This window comes from Pongo abelii, chromosome 1, assembly GCF_028885655.2.
Source record: "Pongo abelii isolate AG06213 chromosome 1, NHGRI_mPonAbe1-v2.0_pri, whole genome shotgun sequence".
NCBI lineage: Eukaryota > Metazoa > Chordata > Mammalia > Primates > Hominidae > Pongo > Pongo abelii.
Genome location: NC_071985.2, coordinates 124,178,233 through 124,206,092, shown reverse-complemented (window position 1 = coordinate 124,206,092; position 27,860 = coordinate 124,178,233). Strand labels below are relative to the sequence as shown.

The window sequence follows — 27,860 nt, the reverse complement described above, 5'->3', positions numbered from 1 at the left end:
GCTAAATCCTTGTTTTTATTATAGAGAATAAGTACAACACATAGAAATAAAGTCTTGAAAGATACACACCAAATTACTTTCAGTTGTAACTTTGCAGGAGGCAGTTTAAAGGAATAAAGGGATAAAAATCAGTGATTAAAAATTTTAATCTTGGCCAGGCACAGTGGCTCATACCTATAATCCCAGCACTTTGGGAGGCAGAAGTGGGAGGATCGCTTGAGCCCAGGAGTTCGAGACCAGCCTGGGCAACATAGTGAGACTCTGTCTCTACAAAAAATGAAAAAATTAGCCAGGCACGGGGGCACACACCTGTAGTCCCAGCTACCCAAGGGGCCGAGGTGGAAGCATCCACTAAGCTTGGAAGGTCAAGGCTATAGTGAGCCATGGTCACACTACTGCACTCCAGCCTAGGCAACAGAGTAAAACCCTGTCTCAAAAATATGTAATTTTTTTTTTATCAAAAAAGGGAGGCGGTTTTCCTCTGGAAAGTGGGACTGGGAAGTGTGGCAGACAGCTGTTGTTTTTCAGTATAAACTCCTCAGCACTACCTTATTTTTACTATGTATACATATTACTTTGATGAAAATTAAAAGACAATAATTTTTTTTTTTTTTTTTGCTAATCAGCTGACTTTAGAAAATACATTTTTAAGGAAGCAAAGGAATAAGCAGTTCTAGGTTCACTCTAGTACATAAACAAATATCCAACAGATTCCCCAAAGTACCATAATTCATGACTGAGATGATGTTGGCCTTGGAAATTTTCAAAGCGGATGTTACCAGCTGATCACTATGGCTCTAAAAATAAAAGGAGATATAACAACATTAAACATTTGGTTTTAGGCACTTTAACTTCCTGATATGTACCTGTATGGATTTCAAATTTTTCCTCTATTATCTAAGATAGTCACTGTTTGAAAGCCAAGGCCTCCTCTCCCATCCATCTGTTATCTGCTAGGGGATTAGTATAGCATTTTAACATTTGATCTTATTTTCTCCCTTCTGGATCATGTGGATTTGCTTCGCCACCATATGAGTTTGCCAAAAGCAAGAGTAACATTGCCAAACCAAACATCTGTCACTAAACTGCAGGAGGTTTATTATTTTTACCTAAAAGAATACTTGCTACATCAAGAATACTGTAGTCATTAAGCCAGATGAGGCCCCAGGCCAGGTGGATGGTGTGACCATGGACACCAAGGTCTCAGAGAACACCCTGCTCTTCCCACTCACAGAGCCCTGAAGGACTCAGCCTTTCCTAGTGGAGTGCTGTCAAGAAAGACAACTAAGAGGAAAGTTCTGATGACCCCTCATGCAAGTCTACAAAGTGTTATTCGAGTCACTTTTATAGTTCTTACAAAATTTAAAGACTGAGAATAAAAATGGCCCTCAGCCACTTGTTCACTGGTCAGCCCTAGCAACTAATATAAATGCTCTTCCACAACCCCTAGCAAGCCAGGACGGGGTAATAAAGACAGCTTTTGGCAAGACCTCAGGAGAAAGAGAAATTCTGATTCTCAACACTGTATCCCAGGAGGGTAGGGAAGAAAATAGAGAATTAATACCAAAGGACAGTATTTCTATACCTCCACAGCATATCTTTAGGATGGGAATCAGGCTGTTACCTAGTTTCAAAGATCAACTTCCAATAGCCAAGGTAAGGTGACAAGCCATTCAAGGTATTTAAAACATAAGCACTAAAATTTTATCCATGCATTTATGTGTGTGCTTTTGAAAAAAAAGGCCTGTCACTATATTGCAGTCCCCACTGGATAAATATATTTTTTACTGAGTTTATTAGACATATAACAATTTTAGAAGACATCTGTCAAAGACAGTAACTTTAGTTTTAGAACTGTTAATATTATGCCATTTATTTTCTAACAGTGTTTATTATGCAAGGACTGATTGCCTGTTGAGGTCATTCTTGGTTCTCAAAACAAAAACCATATTATTACATAATTACCTAGACTCCCCCCGCACCATTATCTAAAAGAGTGGGACAAAGGATCAGAAGGTGACCAAGCAAAACAAGTACTTTGTTTTAGAGCCTTTACACTTCAGAAAAATCACTCCCGTGATACTCAGAGCTTTCAATGCTATTAAACCACAGACTTTTGGCCAGGCACAGTGGCTCATGCCTGTAATTCCAACACTTTAGAAGGCCAAGGCAGGAGGATGGCTTGAGGCCAGAAGTTCAAGCCCAGCCTGGGCAACATAGTGAGAACCCATCTCTACAATTAAAAAAATGCAAAAATTAGCCAGACATGTGCACCCATCAGTAGTCCCAGCTACTCTAGAAGCGAGGTGGCAGGATCACTTGAGCCAAAGAGCTCGAGACTGCCGTGAACTATGATTGCATCACTGCACTCCAGCCCAGACAAGAGTGAGACCTTGTCTCTAAAAAATAAAATAAAATGCATACTTTTTAAAGCATCAGTAACCAGGAATCTCTATTAAGCTTGTATACCATTCTTGTCATCCTCAACCTCAGTCATCTCAATTCCAACCAGATGTCCAAACCAGAACCCTGGGAGCGATTCTTGTCCTCTCCCTCTGCCTCAGTCTCCATATGCAATCATCCCCCACAAAGCCCTGTTGAATATCATTCTAAAATACATCATGAGCTTTTTCACGCTCTCTGGTTAAAGGTAGTCCAAGTCAACACTGTCTTACATTGGGGCTGCTACAATCAGAATTTTTAAAATAAAAATAGTAGCAAACACCTTATAATCCTTACTATGGATCAGGTACCCCTCTAAGTGCTTTAAACGCATTAGCTGATTTATTCTTCTCAATAACCCTATAAAGCATTCTAGCACCACTTGAAGATGAAGAAACTGATGCAAAGAGAAGTTAACTGACTTTCCCAACATCACACAGCTAGGAAGTGGAGGAGCCAGCTGTCCCCTCCTCACTGACCCTTTGCATTCACACCTGCCATCCTCTGGTCTGATTTCCACACAGCAACCAGTGTGATTGTTTAAACAAGTAACTTTTATATAGAACCAGAAACCTTGAAGTGAGAACAGAAAACAACTTTATTCTTTTCTTCCCAACAGCCTGATCAAACCGGCTCTGCAAGACAGGTTCTTTCCTGGTGCCTGGGGCAAGTCCCTTGACTTTTTTTTGGTGCTCTCATACAAATTCTGTCTTTTAGTCTCAAAATGGTCTCATTGCAATAATACAAATGCCCAGTTCAGCGTGTTGGTTGAAACACTGAATTTCATTACAGTTAATGCTTCCTCCCCACCACCCACCCAAACCCCAAACCTGCTAGGGCTGGCGGTTTGGGGCTGGCTCCTCTCTCCTGGCCTCCTCCTCTTATTGTCTCAGCCGCTTCAGCCAGCCAAGGTTGGAGGGGCCAGGAAAGAGAGATAAGAAACAGAAAAGATCTTGTGTGACAGACACAGGCGTAATCTACCATTGACAGACTCTGGCCGTGGCAGGTGTTTAAAGCTGACTCTTGCTCTCAGGACTTTTTTTATTTTTTCGAGACGGAGTCTCGCTTTGTCGCCCAGGCTGGAGTGCGATGGCGCATCGGCTCACTGCAAGCTCCGCCTCCCGGGTTCACGCCATTCTCCTGCCTCAGCCTCCCGAGTAGCTGGGACTACAGGCGCCCGCAACCACGCCTGGCTAATTTTTTGTATTTTTTAGTAGAGACGGGGTTTCACCGTGTTAGCCAGGATGGTCTCGATCTCCTCTTTTTTTATTTATTTTTTATTTTTAAATGCACCCTAGATAGTCCTCTGTAAGTTCCTCTGATTGGAGCTCATTGAAATAGGCAAAGCCTCGACTTAGCTGGGTGCTTACATACCCACTCCAGCCCCACGTTCAGCTTCTGAATCTGAAGACACGTCTCCAGCCTCTGTCTGCTAAGGTTGTCTGGTGTGGACAGAAGGTCTCTTAAGCATGATCCCCTTTTAAATGACCGCATGTATATATTCCTCCCAAGGATTTCATACCTTGGGGCTGCCAATGCAAACTGTCAATACTAGTTAACTTTCCAAATGCAGTTCCTTACTTTGATGACAGTAAGCTATTTACCAGGTATTTGTGTGACCCATGGACTCCAGAGGCTACAGGTCAAACCTTCCATGTGGTCTCCTTGGAGCACCCCTCACTAGCACACCTGAGGCAAGGTAAAAATACCTGTCCTACCAATCTCTCATGGGGTTGTAGGGAAGACATGATGCATTGGAGATTCTTTAAATGGGAATTTCCAAATCTCAACTATCTCCTTGGCCTTTTCAATTTTAGTTCCTATATAGCCTTAAGATAGGCAGAGGGGTGAAGATCCACAGAAGTGGTTTCAGCACCTCTTTCATAATTCTGCCATAGATGATCTCAGTCACTGCACTTTGAAATGTGGGGTTAATTAGGCCCTCAGCTGCAGTGAATCAGGAAGAGTCCCATTTTAACATTCTGTTAGAAATACCACATCATGCCTTTCCATTGCTATTAGCATTAAATACTAAAAAACACTAATCATATTATGTCCTTCCACTGCTATTGCAATTAAATGCTAACTCTTTACCAATTCTATGGAGCACTGCATGATATGGGCCTTGCCTACCTGTCTAGCCTTGTTTCATAACTCTCTTTTCCAGGTTCAGCTGCATGGGTCTTCTTTCAGGTCCTTGGATTCTCTAAGCTCTTTCCTACCTCAGGACCTTCATACATGCCTAGAAGATTCTTCCTCCTACCACTCTTGTCCTCATTTGTTAGGTCTCAGCTTAAATATTATCTCATAGCAAAGGATTTTCCTGAAGTATTATAGCTCTCTGCCCCCAGCCAACTATTCTCATTCGTATATATTATTTTACTTTACAGCATATACCACAAATTGTAAATGTGTGATTGTGTATTTTCAAGTTTATGGCCATATGGCCAGAAACTGGTTAATGATTTACCAAATTATTTCTGTTTTCCCCCTGGACATACAGTTGAACTACATATCCCAGCCTCCCTTGCAGTTAGGTACAGCCATATGACTGTTGTAGTCAATGGAATGTAGGTAGAAAAAGAACACTTCCAGGCCTGGCCTGTAAAATCTTGCCACATCTGATCCCCCATTCTTTTTTTCCATTCACCACCTTAATAGAGAAGATTTCAAAGACCCAGAGGAAAGTGATCTGAGTTAGTGCGTAGAGGAGAGAGTCCAGTATAGTCAAGACATCAGCGGCAGCCTCACTGGACTATTGCTTGAGCAAAAAACAAACTTTTATTAGGTTAAGTCATTGAATTTTCTCTTACAGAAGTATTCCAGCAAGTAAATTGAAGAAAGAATGACAGAATTAGATTACCACTATATTAAACCCTAATGAATTCATGAATCTAGACAATGATCATCAATGGCTATTATTTGTGATGGGAAGAAGAAGCTTTGAGAATATTCACAGAATATTAAATATATTTCATTGCATCCTGGGCTCTCCTTTCTTTCTTTTGTTTTTCAATTTTTATTTTAGATTCCAGGGTACACATGCAGGTTTGTTAGAAAGGCATATTGCATGATGCTAGGGTTTGGAGTATGATTAAACCCACCACCCAGGAAGTGAGCATAGAACCCAATAGGTATTTTTTCAACTCTTGCCCCCCTTCCTTCCCACTCTTGTATTTCCAAGTGTCTATTGTTCTCCTCCTTATGTCCCTGTGTACCCCATGTTTAGCTCCCACTTATAAGTGAGAACACGTGTTATTTGATTTTCTGTTTCTTCATTACTTCAGCTGCATCCATGTTGCTGCAAAGAACATTGCTTCATTCTTTTTTATGGCTGTATAGTACTCCGTGGTATATAAGCATTAATACCACATTTTCTTTATCCAATCCACTGTTGATGGGCACCTGGGTGGGGTCCATGTCTTTGCTATTGTGAATAGTGCTGCAGTGAACATAGAGGTGCATGTGTCTTTTTAGTAGAATGATTTATTTTCCTTTGGGTATAAACTCAGTAATGTCATTGCTTGGTTGAATAGTAGTTCAATTCTTACTTCTTTGAGAAATCTCCAAACCGCTCTCCCCAGAGGCTGAACAAATTTGCATTCCCAGCAACAATGTATAAGCATTCCCTTTTCTCCACAGCCCCACCAACATCAGTTATTTTTTGGCATTTTAACAAAACCCATTCTGACAGGTGTGAGATGGTATCTCATTGTGGATTTGATTTGCATTTCTCTGATGATTAGTGATGAGCATTTTTTCATGTTCGTTGGCTGCTTGTATATCTTTTTTTAAGAAGTGTCTGTTCATGTCCTTTGCCCATTTTTAATAGGGTTATTTTATAATTAGGCCCTCAGCTGCAGTGAATCAGCTGAGTTCCTTATAGATTCTGAACATTAGACTTTTGTCAGATACATAGCTTGCAAATATTTTCTGCCATTCTCTAGGTCATCTATTTACTCCATTGATAGTTTCTCTTGCTATTCAGAAGCTCCTCAGTTTAATTATGTCCCACTTGTCAATTTTTGCTTTTATTGCAATTGCTTTTGAGGACTTAGTCATAAATTCTTTGCCAAGGCTGATGTTGAGAAGGATATTTCCTAGCTTTTCTTCTATTATAGTTTCAGGTCTTACATTTAAGTCTTTAATCCATCTTGAGTTAATCTTTGTATATGGTATGAGATAGGGGTCCAGATTCATTCTTCTGCATATGGACAGCCAGTTATCCCAACACCATTTATTGAATAGAGTCCTTTTCCCATTGCTTACTAGCGGTAGATGTGTGGCTTTATTTTTGGGTTCTCTATTCTGTTCCTTCCATTGGTGATTTTCTATTTTTGTACCAGTATCATGCTTTTTTTGGTTACCATAGCCTTGCAGTACAGTTTGAAGTCAGGTAATGTGATGTCTCTGACTTTGTTCTTTTTGCTTAGGATGCTTTGGCTATGTGAGCTCTTTTTTGGTTCCATACAAATTTTAGAATAGTTTTTTCTATTTCTGTGAAAAATGAAGTTAGTAGTTTGATAGGAATAGTGGGCTCTCTTTTCTATTTATATTCACCTCCAGATGATCACATTTGGTCCCAGCCTTTTCATACATCTAGCCATTGACAACTTCCACATTTTTATCTCCAGAGCTATTAATTCCAGTGAAGTTCTGGATTTCTATATTCAACTGCCTCCTCAAAGTCTCTACTTGGCTGTCTAAAAATTTCTTAAGTTTAACATGTACACAACAGAACACTTTATTTCTCTCCAAAAACCTCCTCCCACAGTCTTCCACATGTGAGCAGATGAATCTAAGCCTCCACCATATCTCATCCAGTGATAGCTGATGTCCATATAATGAGTTCTTCACACAACATCTAGGGTGAGTGAACTTTTCAAAATTCAAATCAGATAATGCCACTTCCCTGTTTGAAACCTTTGTACAGCTTTCCGATACACTCAAAAAAATTCAAACATTTTTTCATGGCCTCCTGCTTCTATGGCTGCTCTGACTTCATTTTCTACCACACTTTCCAATGCACACCCTTCTCAAATCTTCTTATTGTTCCTTGAAAGAAGCAAGCTCATTCCTGCCTCAGGGCTTTTGTATTTGCTATTCCCCTGCTTGGAACTCTGTTCTACCATCTACTTATGGCTTTGTCCTGCACTTCATTCAGACATCCTTGAGAAGGCTTGTCCAATCTATCAAAAATAGCACCTTGCATCCTCCCACTGTCCCTGCCCTGACTCTTACTCTATTTTATTTTTTTTCATTGAAGTTATTACTATTTGATATTACATATTTGCTCACTTGCCAGAATGGAAGCTTCATGAATGCAGGAATTTTGTTTGCCTTGTCCATTGCTGTTTCTTCAGTGCATAGAAGAGTCATTACCAATGAGTAGGAACTCAATACATATTTGTTAAATAAACAAATTGATTAATGGATTATTGTTGCGGGAAGTCAGGGACCCCAAACAGAGGGACCGGCTGAAGCCATGGCAGAAGAACGTGGATTGTGACGATTTCATGGACATTTATTAGTTCCCCAAATTAATACTTTTATAATTTCTTATGCCTGTCTTTACTGCAATCTCTAAACATAAACTGTAAAGATTTCATGGACACTTATCACTTCCTCAATCAATACCCTTGTGATTTCCTATGCCTGTCTTTACTTTAATCTCTTAATCCTGTCAGCTGAGGAGAATGTATATTGCCTCAGGACCCTGTAATAATTGCATTAACTACACAAATTGTACAGCATGTGTGTTTGAACAATATGAAATCTGGGCACCTTGAAAAAAGAACAGGGTAACAGCAATTGTTCAGGGAATAAGAGAGATAACCTTAAACTCTGACCACTGGTGAGCAGGGCGGAACAGAGCCATATTTCTCTTCTTTCAAAAGCAAATGGGAGAAATATCGCTGAATTCTTTTTCTTGGCAAGGAACATCCCTGGGAAAGAGAATACGTGCTGGGGGTATAGGCCTATAAACGGCCCCCCACGTGTGGTCGTCTTTTATGGTCTGTGGACTGTAGGGGTGAAATAGACCCCAGTCTCCCATAGCGCTCCCAGGCTTATTAGGAAGAGGAAATTCCCGCCTAATAATTTTGGTCAGACCGGTTGCTCTAAAAACCCTGTCTCCTGATAAGATGTTATCAATGACAATGGTGCCCAAAACTTCATTAGCAATTTTAATTTCGCCCCAGTCCTGTGGTCCTGTGATCTTGCCCTGCCTCCACTTGCCTTGTGATATTCTATTACCTTGTAAAGTACTTGATGTCTGTGACCCACACCTATTCACACACTCCATCTCCTTTTGAAAATCCCTAATAAAAACTTGCTGGTTCTGTGGCTTGGGGGGCATCACGGAACCTACCAACATGTGATGTCTCCCCTGGATGCCCAGCTTTAAAATTTCTCTCTTTTGTACTCTGTCCCTTTATTTTTCAAGCTGGCTGACACTTAAGGAAAATAGAAAAGAACCTATGTGACTATTGGGGCAGGTTCCCCAATAGATTATAAACAAGTGACCATAAAACCTTCCAAGTTTGACTCAATCACAGTTATGAGCCACATTTAGGAAACCCTGACATACAAGCATTCTGTCATTTATTGACTGGGTAACCTTAAGAGAGATGCCTGATCTCCCTGTGCCTCAGTTTTTTCATCCGTATAATGGAGGAATAATATCATCTGTTTCATAGAGTGCGAGGCTTAAATAAATGAATACATGAGGTTCTTAGTCTAGAACAATGCATAGCATAATACATAGTAGGTACTCAATAAATGTTTGCTGACATTATTATTATTACAGAATTCCAGATTTTCAGTGTTTAAATTAAGAAAATAGAGGAAAGGGCCATTTTTCACATTAAAGGAATGTTTAAAGTCATAGCCAATAAATAGGTATTGAGATTTACAAAGCAGGCCTTAACTGCGTGAGAGGTAAGAAGTAGCAGAGAAACTTAGAATGAAAGTATTAAAAATCGCTTCCAATTACAAATCAATATGAAATAAAAATAATTATGAAAATATGAGGTAGTCATTCAGATTTGATTAACAACCAAAATAAATCAGTTTATATACAACTTTTCAGGAATACACCTACAGGGTAAATTAAAGGACATCTGAATTATTCAATACTTAATGTCACCATAATCAGCAAAGACAGATGGAGCCCTTTCCTCCTGCCCTTTCCCCTCTATTCCACATAACCACTATATCCCTCTCTTACTAACAACTTCTATCTTGAAGGCAGCAATATGATTCATACTATAGCCCAGGCTTATCATATTAGGGCAAGACCAATATACTTAGCCTGAAAACAGGGTTCCACAAATGAAGGTGCTTGATTAGCTAAGCTACATGTTAAGAAATCACTTCTGCACTAAAAGTAAAGCCAAAAATTGAAGCCAAACCTGAATAATTTTGATAAAACTTGCTTTTAAGTAAGTTGTTTCTGCATTTATCTCAGCTTCATTTCCCACATGTCACTGAGGGGAATTTCTCCTCTTTTTATCATCCACAATTATTGTTCTGGCATTTTGTTGTTGTGTTGGCTTGTCTGTTCATTTGCTTTCTTGCTTTGCTTGCATCCTGATGGATTAAAACCATCAGGGTGAGATTCTGCTACAATCTTCTTCAGCCAAACTTACTTGCCAAGTATGCAGCAGTCTTCCTGTTCCCACATAGCAACCTCCCATTTTTTCTTAGTATTTTGAAGCATGCCAAAGAAAGAAAATGATACTGGGTGTCTCAACATACCTTAAGATTTGGCCCTCCTGTCCCTCAAACAACCTAACAAACAAAATATAGCCGTTTACAAAGCCCACCACAGCTCAGCAAGGCCTACTACCTCTGTTGACTCCACCTCTGGGGGCAGGGCATAGCTGAACAAAAGGCAGCAGAAGCTTCTGCAGACTTAAACGTCCCTGTCTGACAACTCTGAAGAGAGCAATGGTTCTCCCAGCATGGCATATCGGCTCTGAGAACGGACAGACTGCCTCCTCAAGTGGGTCCCTGACCCCGGTGTAGTCTAACTGGGAGATACGTCCCAGCAGGGGCTGACTGACACCTCATAAAGGCGGGTGCCCCTCTGGGACGAAGCTTCCAGACGAAGAATCAGGCAGCAATATTTGCTGTTCTGCAATATTTGTTGTTCTGTAGCCTCTGCTGGTGATATCCAGGCAAACAGGGTCTGGAGTGGACCTCCAGCAAACTCCAACAGACCTGCAGCTAAGGGACCTGATGGCTAGAAGGAAAACTAACAAACAGAAAGGAATAGCATCAACATCAACAAAAAGGGCATCCACACCAAAACCCCATCTGTAGGTCACCAATATCAAAGACCAAAGGTAGATAAAACCACAAAAATAGGGAGAAACCAGAGCAGAAAAGCTGCAAATTCTGAAAACCAGAGTGTCTCTTCTCCTCCAAAGGATCACAGCTCCTCCCCAGCAACAGAACAAAGCTGGACAGAGAATGACTTTGACAAGTTGACAGAAGTAGGCTGCAGAAGGTTGATAATAACAAACTTCTCTGAGCTAAAGGAGGATGTTCGAACCCATTGCAAGGAAGCTAAAAACCTTGAAAAAAAAGGTTAGATGAATGGCTAAGTAGAGTAAACAGTGTTGAGAAGACCTTAAATTACCTGATGGAGCTTAAAACCATGGCACAAGAACTACATGACTCATGCACAAGCTTCAGTAGCCGATTCAATCAAGTGGAAGAAAGGGTATCAGTGATTGAAGATCAAATTAATGAAATAAAGCAAGAAGACAAGTTTAGAGAAAAAAGAGTAAAAAGAAATGAATAAAGCCTCCAAGAAATATGCGACTATGTGAAAAGACAAAACCTACGTTTGATTGGTGTACCTGAAAGTGATGGGGAGAATGGAACCAAATTGGAAAACACTCTGCAGGATATTATCCAGGAGAAATTCCCCAACCTAGAAAGGCAGGCCAACATTCAAATTCAGGAAATACGGAGAACACCACAAAGATACTCCTCAAGAAGAGCAACCACAAGACATGTAATTGTCAGATTCACCAAGGTTGAAATGACGGAAAAAATGTTAAGGGCAGCCAGAGAGAAAGGTCGGGTTACCCACAAAGGAAAGCCCATCAGACTAACAGCAGATCTCCCAGCAGAAACTCTATAAGCCAGAAGAGAGTGGGGGCCAATATTCAACATTCTTAAAGAAAAGAATTTTCAACCCAGAATTTCATATCCAGCCAAACTAAGCTTCTTAAGTGACGGAGAAATAAAATCCTTTACAGACAAGCAAACGCTGACAGATTCTGTAACCACCAGGCCTGCCTTACAAGAGCGCCTGAAGGAAGCACTAAACATGGAAAGGAACAACCGGTACCAGCCACTGCAAAAACATGCCAAATTGTAAAGACCATTGATGCTAGGAAGAAACTGCATAAACTAACGGGCAAAATAACCAGCTAACATCATAATGTCAAGATCAAATTCACACATAACAATATTAACCTTAAATGTAAATGGGCTAAATGCCCCAATTAAAAGACACTGACCAGCAAATTGTATAAAGAGTCAAGATCCATCAGTGTGCTGTATTCTGGAGACCCATCTCACATGCAGAGACACACATAGGCTCAACATAAAGGGATAGAGGAAGATCTACCAAGCAAATGGAAAGCAAAAAAAAGCAGGAGTTGCAATTCCAGTCTCTGATAAAACAGACTTTAAACCAACAAAGATCAAAAGAGACAGAAAGGCCATTAAATAATGGTAAAGGGATCAATTCAACAAGAAGAGCTAACTATCCTAAATATATATGCACCCAGTACAGGAGCACCCAGATTCATAAAGCAAGTCCTTAGAGACCTACAAAGAGACTGAATTCCCACACAATAATAATGGGAGACTTTAACGCCCCACTGTCAACATTAGACAGATCAATGAGACTGAAGGTTAAGAAGGATATCCAGGACTTGAACTCAGCTCTGCACCAAGTGGACCTAATAGACATCTACAGAACTCTCCACCCCAAATCAACAGAATATACATTCTTCTCAGCACCACATCACACTTACTCCAAAATTGACCACATAGTTGGAAGTAAAACACTCCTCAGCAAATGTAAAAGAACAGAAATCACAACAAACTGTCTCTCAGACCACACTGCAATCAAATTAGAACTCAGGATTAAGAAACTCATTCAAAACTGCACAACTACATGGAAACCGAACAACCTGCTCCTGAATGACTACTGGGTACATAATGAAATTAAGGCAGAAATAAAGATGTTCTTTGAAACCAATGAGAACAAAGACACAATGTACCAGAATTTCTGGGACACATTTAAAGCAGTGTATAGACGGAAATTTATAGCACTAAATGCCCACAAGAGAAAGGCGGAAAGGTCTAAAATCAACACCCTAACATCACAATTAAAAGAACTAGAAAAGCAAGAGCAAACAAATTCAAAGGCTAGCAGAAGGCAAGAAATAACTAAGACCAGAGCAGAACTGAAGGAGATAGAGACACAAAAAACCCTTCAAAAAAATCAATGAATCCAGGAGCTGGTTTTTTGAAAAGGTCAACAAAATTGATAGATCACTAGCAAGACTGATAAATAAGAAAAGAGAGAAGAATCAAATAGATGCAATAAAAAATGAAAAGGGGATATCACCACCAATCCCACAGAAATACAAACTACCATCAGAGAATACTATAAACACCTCTACACAAATAAATTAGCAAATCTAGAAGAAATTGATAAATTCCTGGACACATACACCCTCCCAAGACTAAACAAGGAAGAAGCTGAATCTCTGAATAGACCAATAACAGGCTCTGAAATTGAGGCAATAATCAATAGCCTACCAACCAAAAAAAGTCCAGGATCAGATGGATTCACAGCCAAATTCTACCAGAGGTACAAAGAGGAGCTGGTACCATTCCTTCTGAAACTATTCTAATCAATAGCAAAAGAGGGAATCCTCCCTAACTCATTTTATGAGGTCAGCATCATCCTGATACCAAAGCCTGGCAGAGACACAACAAAAAAAGAGAATTTTAGACCAATATCCCTGATGAACATCAACGCGAAAATCCTCAATAAAATACTGGCAAACCGAATCCAGCAGCACACCAAAAAGCTTATCCACCACGATCCAGTCAGCTTCATCCCTGGGATGCAAATCTGGTTAAACATATGCAAACCAATAAAGGTAATCCATCACATAAACAGAACCAATGACAAAAACCACATGATTATCTCAATAGATGCAGAAAAGGCCTTCAGCAAAACTCAACAGCCTTTCATGATAAAAACTCTCAATAAACTAGGTATTGATGGAATGTACCTCAAAATAATAAGAGCTATTTATGACAAACCTACAGCCAATATCATACTGAATGGGCAAAAACTGTAACATTCCCTTTGAAAACTGGCACAAGACAGAGATGCCCTCTCTCACCACTCCTATTCAACATAGTGTTGGAAGCTCTGGCCAGGGCAATCAGGCAGGAGAAAGAAATAAAGGGTATTCAATTAGGAAAGGAGGAAGTCAAATTGTCCCTGTTTGCAGATGACATGATTGTATATTTAGAAAACCCCATCATCTCAGCCTCAAATCTCCTTAAGCTGATAAGAAACTTCAGCAAAGTCTCAGGATACAGAATCAATGTGCAAAAATCACAAGCATTCTTATACACCAATAACAGAGAGCTAAATCATGAGTGAACTCCCATTCATAATTGCTACAAAGATAATAGAATATCTAGGAATCTAACATACAAGGGATGTGAAGGACCTCTTCAAGGAGAACTACAAACCACTGCTCAATGAAATAAAGGAGGATACAAACAAATGGAAGAACATTCCATGCTCATGGGTAGGAAGAATCAATATCATGAAAATGGCCATACTGCTCAAGGTAATTTATAGATTCAATGCCATCCCCATCAAGCTACCAATGACTTTCTTCACAGAATTGGAAAAAACTACTTTAAAGTTCATATGGAACCAAAAAAGAGCCTGCACTGCCAAGACAATCCTAAGCAAAAAGAACAAAGCTGGAGGCATCACATTACCTGACTTCAAACTATACTACAAGGCTATAGTAACCAAAACAGCATGGTACTGGTTCCAAAACAGAGATATAGACCAATGGAACAGGACAGAGGCCTCAGAAATAACACCACACATCCACAACCATCTGATCTTTGACAAACCTGACAAAAATAAGAAATAGGGAAATGATTTCCTATTTAATAAATGGTGTTGGGAAAACTGGCTAGCCATATTTAGAAAGCTGAAACTGGATCCCTTCCATACACCTTATACAAAAATTAATTTGAGATGGATTAAAGACTTAAACACTAGACCTAAAACCATAAAAACCCTAGAAGAAAACTTAGGCAATACCATTCAGGACATAGGCATGGGCAAAGACTTCATGACTAAAACACCAAATGCAATGGCAACAGAAGCTAAAATAGACAAACGGGATCTAATTAAACTAAAGAGCTTCTGCACAGCAAAAGAAACTACCATCAGAGTGAACAGGCAACCTACAGAATGGGAGAAAATTTTTGCAATCTACCCATCTGACAAAGGGCTAATATCCAGAATCTACAAAGAACTCAAACAAATTTACAAGAAAAAAACAAACAACCCCATCAAAAAGTGGGCAAAGGATATGAACAGACACTTCTCAAAAGAAGACATTTATGCAGCCAACAGACACATGAAAAAATGCTCATCATCACTGGTCATCAGAGAAATGCAAATCAAAACCACAATGAGATATCATCTCACACCAGTTAGAATGGCGATCATTAAAAAGTCAGGAAACAACAGATGTTGGAGAGGTTGTGGAGAAATAGGAACGCTTTTACACTGTTGGTTGGAATGTAAACTAGTTCAACCATTGTGGAAGACAGTGTGGTGATTCCTCAAGGATCTAGAACTAGAAATACCATTTGACCCAGCCATCCCATTACTGGGTATATACCCAAAGTATTATAAATCATGCTACTATAAAGACACACGCACACATATGTTTATTGCAGCACTATTCACAAGAGCAAAGACTTGGAACCAACCTAAATGTCCATCAATGATAGACTGGATTAAGAAAATGTGGCACATATACACCATGGAATACTAAGCAGCCATAAAAAAGGATGAGTTCATGTCCTTTGTAGGGACATGGATGAAGCTGGAAACCATCTTTCTGAGCAAACTATCACAAGGACAGAAAACCAAACACCGCATGTTCTCACTCATAGGTGGAAATTGAACAATGAGAACACTTGGACACAGGGTGGGGAACATCACACACTGGGGCCTGTCATAGGGTGGGGCCTGGGGGAGGGATAGCATTAGGAGAAATACCTAATGTAAATGAAGAGTTAATGGGTGCAGCAAACCAACATGGCACGTGTATACCTGTGTAACAAACCTGCAGGATGTGCACATGTACCGTAGAACTTAAAAGTATATATATATAAAAAATAGCCTTTAAGAAAGATGGCTCTTAAGATATAAAGGAAAATTAAAAATTAGTAAAGTTAAATATGGCATTATGATTATCATACTAAACAGGCCTACTGCATATTCCTACTGTGATTCTTTTTAGATTGAAGATGAAAAACCATAGGTGTGGATTAAAGTACTGCTTGAGACATTATGTCTTTTAGGGACTCACTGGTAATAACATATCTTCCCTATCCACCTATTGGAGAAAATGCTCCAGTAAAACAACTGTTAAACCCTTAAAAAAATTGTTTAAACCAATTCTACTGAAACCTGAATGTTCCTTCTTAGAAAGGTTGAATAAAAATTATGCTTTCCAACTGAGAAATTATATTTCATTTTATGACAGTAATTGTCTGCAGGCTATTTGTTTTAAATATATTAACCATATCAGATTTAATCTGGAAAGCTCTTCAATTTAAGTGTTCAAAAAGCGTGTAAGCTAAAAGCTTAAATCAAGGCCATCCATGGATGGGAACTTTTTGTTGTTAAAGAGAAAGAGCTTTTGTGCTATTTTAAGAATCTCCTTGTTGAAAGATCTTGAATGCAGTAAGAAAATCTATAAACCTCGGACACTTGGCTAAACCAAGGTCAGGTTAAGGTTACGAGAGGGATTTATCCAACTCATCAGTCTGAGAACATAAATATACTTAAACAATAAAAGAAACAACATTGAATATAAGTAACCTAGCTACTCAGATTACTATCACAGCGCAAAAATTCAAGATATCTCCAGTGCACTTCACATTTTCATCACTAGCATCAGTTAAAGTTAGTTGAATATATACGTACATATTCAGCCAGAACGTAATACATTTTTCTTCCCTACAGAGTATATTTTCTACATCAATCTAAATGTTTCTCTTCCTCCTCTCTTATGAAGATGTATAATATTGGAGACATTTTTTACTTCTTCTTTTCCTTATCCTGTCACTGTATGCCGTAAGTTGCCAGGTCTTATTGATTCTACTTTTACAATAACCTCTCGTGAGCCCCCTCCTCTCTAATCTCCTGATAGTATCCTAATTCAGGGCCTCATAGCAACCTATCCTCTGCATGGCTGTAATAACTAGCCCAATAACTGGTCCCTGCATTTAGTCTCTCCCTACCCCAACATATCTTAAATACTTCTGTCAGATTAATTTTCCTAATGAATAACTCTGATTTTTCATCCCCTTGCCCAAATGCCTTACAATCTACAACATAAAGTCCAGACTCCCCAGCCTAGCATTTAAAAGCAGGATCTAGCCACAATCTATGTTTAAAATCGGATTTTCCTCTACTTTTTCACAGCTATTTTTTCCTTTGTTTTAACTCACATTCTTCTCCTCCCTAATTTTGTGCTTTCCTGACTCGGAAATGGCCTTTCCTTCCTTCTCTGCTGTTGCAGATTCTACACTTCCTTCAAGGCTCAAGGTCTAGCTCAGTGCCACATCCTCCACAAAGCCTTCTCTTAATGTCTCATTTGGAAGTAACTGCTTCCACCTCCAAAGTACTCTGAAGGACATTTTGAAAATGCCTCTTTCTCAACTTTCTTCTGTTTCTTATTTTCTTTATCAACTCCTTAAGAAGACAATCCAACTCTTATTTGTTTTTGTATTTTCCAATTGAATAGCACTATTTGCTATTCAACCAGCAATATTTGCATGCTGGTTGACTAAATAAATAATAGTTGAAGAAATAAATATGTGTCTATCCAAAAAATAAGAGGCAACATCACATCAGTTTTATGTAAAAGAAGACACGATCTAACACATAGAAAAATACTGTACTTGATACTGTAGCTAGACATCAGCAAAAAAGAAAAAAGTACATTGAAAAGGAATAAATATTTATATCTAGGTAAAAATATAAAAGAATCTTTTCTAAGAAAGATCTCAGAGTATTTACTTTAATCAATATATTTTATTGTAAAGCGTGTGCATAGTTTTTAATGGCCAGATATACCCAATTCTTTAATTTTCACTTTATTTATTACTAATACTAGGAAATGCTGATGATTTGGCTCTAGAAAGTTGAAATAACATTTGAAACACCATCAATTCTAAATATGGCCAAAGTGAACCCAGAATCTGGTAATTCATCTCCTGAAAAATAGAGTTAAAGTCGATGTTTCACTATGAATCTTTGAAATCACCATCAAATTCATTTTTCTAATGTGTGTCTAGTGAAGTGCTTGGTACATAAACACTCATAAACACTCACCAAATATTGAATGAATCAATCAATCAATCAACAAGAGTGCTGATAGTAGTTGTAGCTACTACCCTCTGAGTGATAATCCTGTACCAATACATTGAGCTGACAAACAGCTGCACAGAAAATAGGTGCTCAGTAAATATTTGTTGAGTTTAATTCATATAATTTTAGAGCTGGCCAGTCACAGTGGTTCATGCCTCTAATCCCAACACTTTGGGAGGCTGAGGCAGGAGAATCACTTGAGGCCCGGAGTTCAAAACCAGCCTGGGCGATATAGTAAGACCCCCTTCTCTAATTTTAAAAATAGACAGATAGATAGATGGATATCATGTACATAAATAGAGATTCATAAATACATAAATATTAAAATATATATTTGAATGTATAAATTTATATATTTAAATATACATATGAATGCATAAATTTATATATTTAAATATATAATTATATATATGAATATATATTCACAAATATATGGATATACCTCTGCTATCCACTATTTTAATATAGAAATATGTTTAAATATATGAATATATGAATATATAAATATAAATACATATAAAATATACAGAGATAGATACATATGAATATGTATATCTATGTATATATATTTAGATCTATCTAAATATATATCTATCTAATATATATAGATATAGATATACATAGATATGTATACATTTTAATATATATTTACATTTATATATTCATATATTTATATATTTAAATATATTTATATATTAGAATATTGGATAGCAGAGGTATATCCATATATATTTATGAATATATATCCATTTAGATCTAAGTATATATCTATCTAATATATATACATAGATATAGATATACATAGATAGATATGTGGATATATAGATGCATATATATCTATATTTATATAATTTTAGAGCTGAAGAGGACCTTAGAGATGATATACCTTCTGGTTATTGCTCTCTCCTCTATGAGTACACAGAGCTTTTTGCATATGCTTATTGAACCACATGTACTAGCAAAGTACTTAGTTTTCTTCAAGTTAACTCCTTGAAGACAAAGATGTTGTGATGACGCACCTTCCCCACCTATCCAGATGCTTGCTTGGCAAATTGTAGGCACTTGAATGCTTGCTAAGTGAGTGAATGAGAGTGAGTCTAGACCTCTGCTATCCAAAATAGCCATTAGCCACATGTGGCTATTTAAATTAATTAGAATTAAACAAAATTTAAAATTCAGTTATTTAGTCACACCTACTGCATTTAAAGTGTTCAGTCACCACATGTGGCTAGTGACTACCATATTGGACAGAGCAGAGAATATTTCCATTATTGCAGAAAGTTCTATTGGACGGTGTTGATCTAGAGTATTTCCCTCACTTTGCAGAACAGAATGAGCTCAGGGAAGTTGTCACTTGCTCAAAATTAAACCATCAGAAGCAGAACTGAGATTAAAACTGGGAACTCCTAGATCAATATCCGTTGTTGTTGAGTCATACCTCTGATTCATTTCAGAATTCTAACTGTATGGGTATGATATTAGGGGAAACATCGTCTTTGTGTTATGATTGTCATAGAAGCGATTTTATTTTTGTATTTTACTTGATCAATTTACATGTTTGATAAAAATATATATAACAGGTAAAAAAATGTACCTGGAAGTTCTGTACCTCTGGTATAAAAAGAAAAAATAATGCGAATTTTAAAAATACTTTCCAGGTATCTAGCTAAATAAAATATTATTGTATTCTGGTCTTGTGACAATTTACTTAGAAAATGCATAGCACAGGCTCTGGTTGAATGTGCTTTTTGCTTTGGTTTTTTAAAAGCATTCCTCTTTGGTTTATTAATTTTTGAAAATTATTTGGATCCAAATCAACAAGTTACTTTTTTCAAAAAACAAAGGGGATTTTTTAAATTTGAAAACAAAGGCCATATTTTAATACAACATCACCAGATATTGAGTGCGTACCAAAGAACTGCAAGAAAATTGGTCTTAAAAAAGAAAAAAGTACAATGACAGAAAACATGATATAGTGCACCTCTAAGGAGATGGGAACCAGACTAATTGGAAAAAAACACACACATTTCCCAAGCATTTCCACATACACATATGTACAGGTTATATAAGCAAAGTAAATCAACAAATTACTAAGATTTTCCAGATTTGGAATTTAAGGTGGGTTTGGTTTAAATTCTTAAAAGATTTTCGCAACTGTTTTAGAAAGCATCAGTATTTTCTAAAATGCTCTTTCTTAGAGAAAGAGCCTCATTTTCTACAACTTCCATAAATGTATGTGTTTATAAAATTAGTATTTAGTATTTCCCAGAAAGAGATATCCAGTTCTGCTTGGTGGGACAGGAATAATTATATGAGGTTAGGAAGCGATCATCCCTATAGCTATCCTAACATTAGAATGTCAAGGAGGCAAGGAAGTGGGGAGCAAAATTGGAGTTGAGATCACCGGCATGCTATCAGTCTAGAGTTCTTAGGGATATTACAGTTGCTCAAAGAACACTTTTTGATCCACTCTAGATATGTCTTGACTGGAAAGAAGTTATAGAACAAATATTGTGGTTTCTGATAGAAAAGCATATAATCTAGTGTTGCTTTTAAGAATTACAAAGGCAATTTGCCATCTTTCCATAGAAATTTGAAAATTAGATGAAAAAGAACTAGTTATGAAAGAGGTCAAGTTTTAGAATTAAAGGAGGTGCCTCAGAAAGTATCTGGTTCTTTCCTTGAAAGCCTTTATTCTCCTGTCAGACAGACTAGTAATCAAGATGACAAAATGTCAGTACTTAGGTATCAATAACATCCCTATTCAACCATAGGCCAAAGAGAGAAGTTTTTTTTGTTGCTGGTTTTTTTTATTTTAACTGTCAAATTTCCTTTGATGTAAACTAAAAAACTTTTTGCTTGCCTGGGAATGTAATTATTCAAGCTCCTATGTCATTATCTGATAATGAATCCTCAACAACTCTAGTCGAGTTTGGTTTTAGGCAATGGAAAATTAAAGCAAGTACTTGATTCAATTTTCTTAGAATATATGCTTTTTCAAACAACCCAATATAGCAGTTTTTCCCAAAAATAAATGATGTATGGGGTAAAAAGTCATGGACTCCTGATGTTGATTTAAATGATCATAATTATAATGTTACCTAAATGTATATTACACATAAAATTAAATATCTTATAACTTTTATATCATTATAAAACAATATAAATTTATAAATTAAATACAACATAATGTCTTAAACATATGTTTCAAATTAACAATATTTGAATGTTCACTTACTCAGCAAACATTTATTTGAGGATCTACTCTGTTCCAGGCACACAGTATGTAATTCTAGCTGTTATAACAAACACATTCCAAATTTCAGTGGCTTAAAAGATTAAATGTTTAAGTGAATAAGCCAGTTACAGAAGGACAAATATTGTCTTATTCCATTCATAGATATGCAAGGTAGAAGAGTGGTTTCCAGGTAATGGGGCGTTATTGTTAAATGGGTACAGAATCTCAGTTTTGCAAGATGAAAAGACTTCTGGAGAAGGATGGGGGTGATGGTTGCACAACTATGTGACTGTACTTAATGCCACACAACTGTGCACTTAAAAATGGTTAACATGGTCAATTTTATATCATATGTATTTTTCCACAATCTTTTAAAATAGTAATGTTTAAAATCACACACAGCAAATTAAATGCTAATTTCTCACTTACCTCACAGACCAATTTCCTGGTTATAAATTGCCAATAGGGACCCAGGCAGGTAGAGGCTTTTCTATCTTCCACATCTGGCTTCTAGCATCATCCTTGACGTCAACATCCAGCTATCAGATGGGAGAAGAGTGAAAGGGTCATATGCAAGAGGTTTTTATGGGCCAGGCCTAGAAGTTGCACACATTCCACTGGCTGGAACTCAGTCTTGCAGCAGCACCTAATTGCAAGGGAAACTGGAAAAGATAGTCAAACTGTGTACTCAAGAAAACAGGTTTGGTCATGACCTAGTAATCTATGCCATAGTACATCCATTTGATACCAAAAAAAAGCCATTTCACTCTTCTTCCCAAATAAATAATACATTCATTATTGTCACCAAATGAGATAACCTAAAATCCACCCAGTCACTGCATCAAGTTCAAAGTGCAGGATTTCCATGTAATGCACAGAATTCTCCGTCAGATCTGAATATAATTCCACATTGTCCTGTGACCCAGTTATTCTCAACTAAGAATGATTTTGTCCCCCAGGAGATATTAGGCAATGTCTGAAGATATTTTTGATTAACACAACTGGGAGTGAGGGGGATGATACTGGCAACCGATGGGTAGGGGCCAGGGAGGCTGCTAAACCTTGTACAATATACATGACAGCCCCACTGTAAAGAATTATCCAGTCTAACATTTCAATTAGAGCTGTGGCTTATGAACTAATAAAATATCTTCCCTCACTCACACCCAATATATACTGATAGAACAAATATAGTAAATACTTCCAGGTAGGAAAGGGGGAAAAGTGGGACCCTGGCCTATCACAAAAATGAAATTTTGCAGGGAGGCATTGTAATGGCTCTGAGCTGGCAGTGGGAGCTGTTTCTCAGCTAGACCCTGTTTCCATTATCTGTGAGGAATCTGCTTATCTGTTGTCCTCTGTGGTCCCTGGCTCTGCCCTCTGGAAATTTTTCCTCTAAGACCACATTTAAAATGAGTGTCGAGGAACATGACTTTCTTGAGGAGAGTACAACTTTTAACGCAGTCATGATTTCTTTAGCAATACAGTAATTCAAAAACTGAAAAGTGTTTGATCTTTTTGCTTCCAGTCAGTTCCATATGCCAGAAACACTGAGGTTTCCTAGAGATAATTCTCAATCCTGATTATTTCTTTGCTTCTTCACTCCTCTCTTCCTCTCAATTTAAGGAGGCTACTTTGAGAGCATCAGACTTAAATGTGAAGACCCCACCCTAAATATAATCTTTGTTTCACGGCTGAGTCTTAATGGGCCCTTGTTGCTCAAGAGCTTTTTCAATCTTATTTCCTATTCTTTGAGGTATGGAGCAGTTAGTTTTTCCCATCCCTTGAGGCTCCAAATTTCTGGACTCTTTATATTCCTTTTAATTTATGCTTGCAAACCTGCTAATTATTGCATGAGTTCACCTTATGTTTCCAATATCTTACTGAATGCAGCCATAAATATAACCTACTAACATTCCATTTTTCAACATCTTATAGAACTATGGGTTTCATAGATATCTTACTTTCTTACCAAATTATTGTAGGTATAAGGTTGATGGGAAAGCTTCCCCTCTGCCTTCTGAAGCTTTGCTGAAATGACTGACAATAGACAGATTAACAGGAGAAAAGGCATACAAATTTATTAATGCACATGGACAGAGTAGTCCTGCAAATATGAGACTCAAAGAAAGACCAGACGGTTGAGACTTAAATATCCTTTTTGTAGGGGAGAGGTAAAGGGGGAGTGTATGCATTTTTAAGGGGTAGTAAATGCTTTTCAAGGGAATTGAATAAACCTGTAAGAATTGTCACACCTCTGGCAGTAAGCAGTCTTAGCACATGTCTATTCACTCTATTGTTAGTTAGTTACCTGAGAGTTAAAACACTTAGATAGGTCTATAAATACAGATCATTTCAAGAAACATGTATTGAATACCCACTAGGTACTGGGCTATTTAGAAAAGATACAAAGATGATCAGCAAACCACCCCTGCCTTTGAGAAACTTGAATTATAAGTACTGGAGTAGATACTTAGCCTCAACATTCATTCCACCATCCTATCTGAAGAAGTTGGAAAGCTGAAAATTACATTTCTCAGACTCCCTTGCCAATCAATTTTTGGGTGCAAATAAGGCCTGCCAAATAAATTTCCTTATGAAAACACAGGTGCAAGTGAAATGGAGGCTCTCTTCTTGCTGCTATGTCACTTGCAAGCAAGGTGTGATGACATGCCTGTGGCATTCAGACTCCTCATAGTCTTGACGGGTGTGAGAGCCAGTGGTGGTGGCAGCAGCAGTAGCAGTGTTCTAGTGTCAGCTTCCCATCCCAGCTACAGTGTATGTTAGTCAGAATAAACTAGACTTATGCTGTAGTGACAAGCATCCCCCAAAATCTCAGTGGTTTCATATAATAAAAGTTGCTTTCTCACAGACAAAACGTTTCCTGCAGGTGTGGGCAGTTGCTCTCCATGTGCTGACTTCAGAAATCTGGACTGCTTCAATCTTGTGGCTGCTACATCTTAATCCAAGGTCTCCTCTATAACTATTGTGGCAGGGAAGAGGTAGTCTAGAGAACTGCTCAAAGGCTTTTCACTGTTTCATCCTGGAAGTGACATGTTACTTCTCACATTTTATTGGCTAGACCTCATCACAAGGCCCCACCTAACCGCAAGGGAATTGGGAACTGTAAACTCCCATATGCTCAGAAATCAAGGAGGACCAGATACTAGTGAACACTAGTAATGTTTACCACAAAGCATGTGACTTTGAATTCGACAGTCTGCTGTCGAACTCCTTCAGCCCTTCCACAGATTTCAGAAGCAGTGAAGTGCCTGGATGAAATCCCTTTGTTTTTTCGTTTTTTTTTTTTTTTTTTTTTTGAAATATCCAGAGTGGTTTCAGCTTCCTATGGTGAACCCTGACTGTATCATTTGTGTGCTAGTGGCTTTCCGTCCCCTTACCTCCACCCATTCTCTACCTTTCAGTGCCCTACTTTGTGCCCCAGGAGTCTGTCCTCTATGAACTGCATGTTCCGCGCCCCTCTACCCTCTGGCCTTGGTTGGTTTTGGATCATGGGAAGCACCACCAAGAGATCAGAAAGTAGGAGGTGAGAGAAATCAGGATATTTATCCCTTCTTCCTTTCAACCTCTCACCAGACTGTGGGTCCCTTACCCTGTCAACTCTGTGAAGAGTCCTTTCATGAAACTTTCCTCATTTAAACACATTGAATATGATATCTGTTTCCTGCCTTGACTATGACTCCTATCAGGGGTTTAATAATCAAACCATGAATCTAAAAAAGAGTAACAGACTGTCTCCTATCTTCCATTTTATAAAGTAGAAGAGCTTTACAAAATGTAAATCTGAATATATCATGCTTCTGCTTTAAAACTTCAATGGCTCTTTGTTAACCCTTGTCACTGTACCCGACTCTAAGTTGCAGCCAGACAGAACTAATTTCAGTTCCCTCTGCAACATGGTCTCTCTTCCTTTGAGCCTCTGCACAGGCACTACCTCCTTCCTGGAAACTGCTCCCCACCCATGCTCATTATTCAGGCCTCAGCTTAAAGGCCTGAATTCAGGCTTCACTTACCCTAGAAAGCATTCCATAAACCTACTACTTATCCCTGTTAGATGCTTTTATACTCTCCCATAGCAGTCTCCACTTACCATCATACACAGACAGCACTCAGTGTTACATTGTACTGCAACTGCCTGCTTACTTCTCTGTGTCCTCCAGTAGACCGTGAGATCTAAGACAGGGACTGCATCTCAAATCCATAGGACCTATTAAGGTGCTTGGCACCTAATAGACACTCATTAAATATTGGATAGTTCCTGAATGTTATTGAAAAAGCTTGAACTGTCCTCATCTGGTCACCATTCTCTCCCTCTTTTCATTCACTGACAAAAAAATCAGAAAAATATCAATAAAAATACAATTTTTATTTACCCACCTTACTTTGTCACTATCTTACTTTTCACTTACTTTGTCACTTTTCATCTTACTTTGTCACTATCTTTTAGATGACTTCTCTTGCCAAGATTACCAAAGACCTCCTAGACCTTCAATTCAGTAGCTTCTTTTCAGTCCAAATCCTCTGGGACTGCTCTGCAGCACTCTCTTGAAATGGTCCTCTGTCCTACATGGATCACAGATTGCTCTCTCTCTTTCTCTCTCTCTTCTCTCTCACACACACACATGCTCACATACACACACACACACACACACACACTTTAGTTGATTTGTTTGCATATCTCTGTTTTTCTCCATTCCTTTATAAGCCCCTATGTCTTATTCATTTGCATCTCTAGTACCCAGCATAGTGCCTGGCACACAACAGAACTTTGTAACTACGAATGTTACATGATTAAAACCCTCTGGGCCTCCAGGCCATCTCTTTCTTCATCTCCTTTTTCTCTTGACTGCTTGTTCTTAGGCACCCTCACAATCTCCTCTTTGTCTACCCTTTAAATATTCTTCAGAGTAACTCATCCTTATCCACCTTTTGGGCTTCAGCCATCAGCGATTACCTCAATTCCCAAATGTATATTTTCAATTCCCAATGCATTTCTATGAGCTAAGGCTGCCTCTCTCTCCCTAGATGTACTGCAAGCAGATCCCATAAAGACTCATTATCTCTTCCATTCCCAACCTGCCCTCCTCTTGCTTTCAATGTTCAGTCAATGAAATTAACATTCATCCAGTGCTCTAAATGACAAACCTCAAAGTCCCCAAATGTGTCTCACTGTCTTTGCCCCATATCCTCCAGGGTAAGAAGCTTTATCCATTACCAAATCCCCACCCCCGAACCTGCCTCTGAATCTTTATTTATTTTTTTTTATTTATTTCTCCTGGAACAACTTACCCCACTTTGTCCCAAATCATTTTCATCCTTTGAAATTCAGAAAACTGATTAACTTCAATTAATTGCTTCTCTGAGTTCTACATAGCTTGGTGCTAGGTTGTGTTTTTTTAATGACCTGTCTAAACATGTCTTCCTCACTAGATTGTAAAATTCTTGAGGGCAGTTATTGGCTTTTGGTTATGGGGTCTAGCCAATGATTGACATTTTAAGCAATTTTTTATATGAATGAATGAGTAAAGGAGTAAACTGAGAAAGAATATATTTTCAATTAAACCCTTTCAGAGATTACTGTGGCAGAATCTGAGTGAAAATGACAATAACTCAGTTTAAAAACACGAACATCACGTAACCAACTTTGTAACATTCATTGTAACAATATATGCATGATTATAGAAGGCAGGTAATTGTTATTCCCCTAGGGAGATTTTTTTAAAGCCTGTCCTGAAGATTTTGTTTTGTTTTTAAGACAGGGGCTCGTTCTGTTGCCCAGGCTAGAGTGCAGTGGCGCGATCTCCGATCACTGCAAGCTCCGCTTCCCCGGCTCAGGCTAACCTCCCTCCTCAGCCTCCCGAGTAGCTGGGATTACAGGCGCACGACACCATGCCAGGCTCCCTGCAGAATTTGATTTTAAGCATTTCGGTTCTCAGTATAGACAGACAAATTTTTAAAGGGAAGGTATTATTTTAACTGCTTCTTTGCTCTTTTATCTTTTGTCCTGGGTGACAGGAACTAGATAAGCTACACCCGAGAGAAAGCGCCTGCAGCAGTACGGTGCCTGGGCACTTGATAGGCCCTCAGCACATCATTTTCCTTTTTCCTACCTTATCTTCCTTTTATATTTGAAGGCTCGTGAATTTAGAGTACTTAAAGGAAATTTTAGTTTTAGGATTTCAATTTGACCAAAACAACGCTGATATTTTAATTGCCTCTATTAACCCATGGCTCTCAAACTCAAAGGAAAGAAACCACAGGAGGGGGTGGGGGAGAAAGGAGGCGGTGCAAAAACTGAAAAGAAAGGCGGAGAGGAAGCGGTAGAAGGAAGCTTTCTCTGTCGGATTTGTCTTTTTTTAACCCCAGAAAGGCGTGACGTGCTAACTGCCGTCGCGGGTTAGAGTCCGC

General features: G+C 38.4%; 1 long non-coding RNA gene across 1 annotated transcript; it reads right to left on the bottom strand.

Moving 5' to 3' along the window:
• On the bottom strand, positions 1-27,810 carry LOC129049826 (uncharacterized). Its single transcript, XR_008513194.2, has 3 exons — positions 25,543-27,810; positions 21,861-21,970; positions 1-797 (listed from the first exon to the last, which is right to left on the bottom strand). It is a non-coding gene; the product is annotated as an uncharacterized LOC129049826 (long non-coding RNA).
• Between the last annotated feature and the right edge of the window lie 50 nt (positions 27,811-27,860).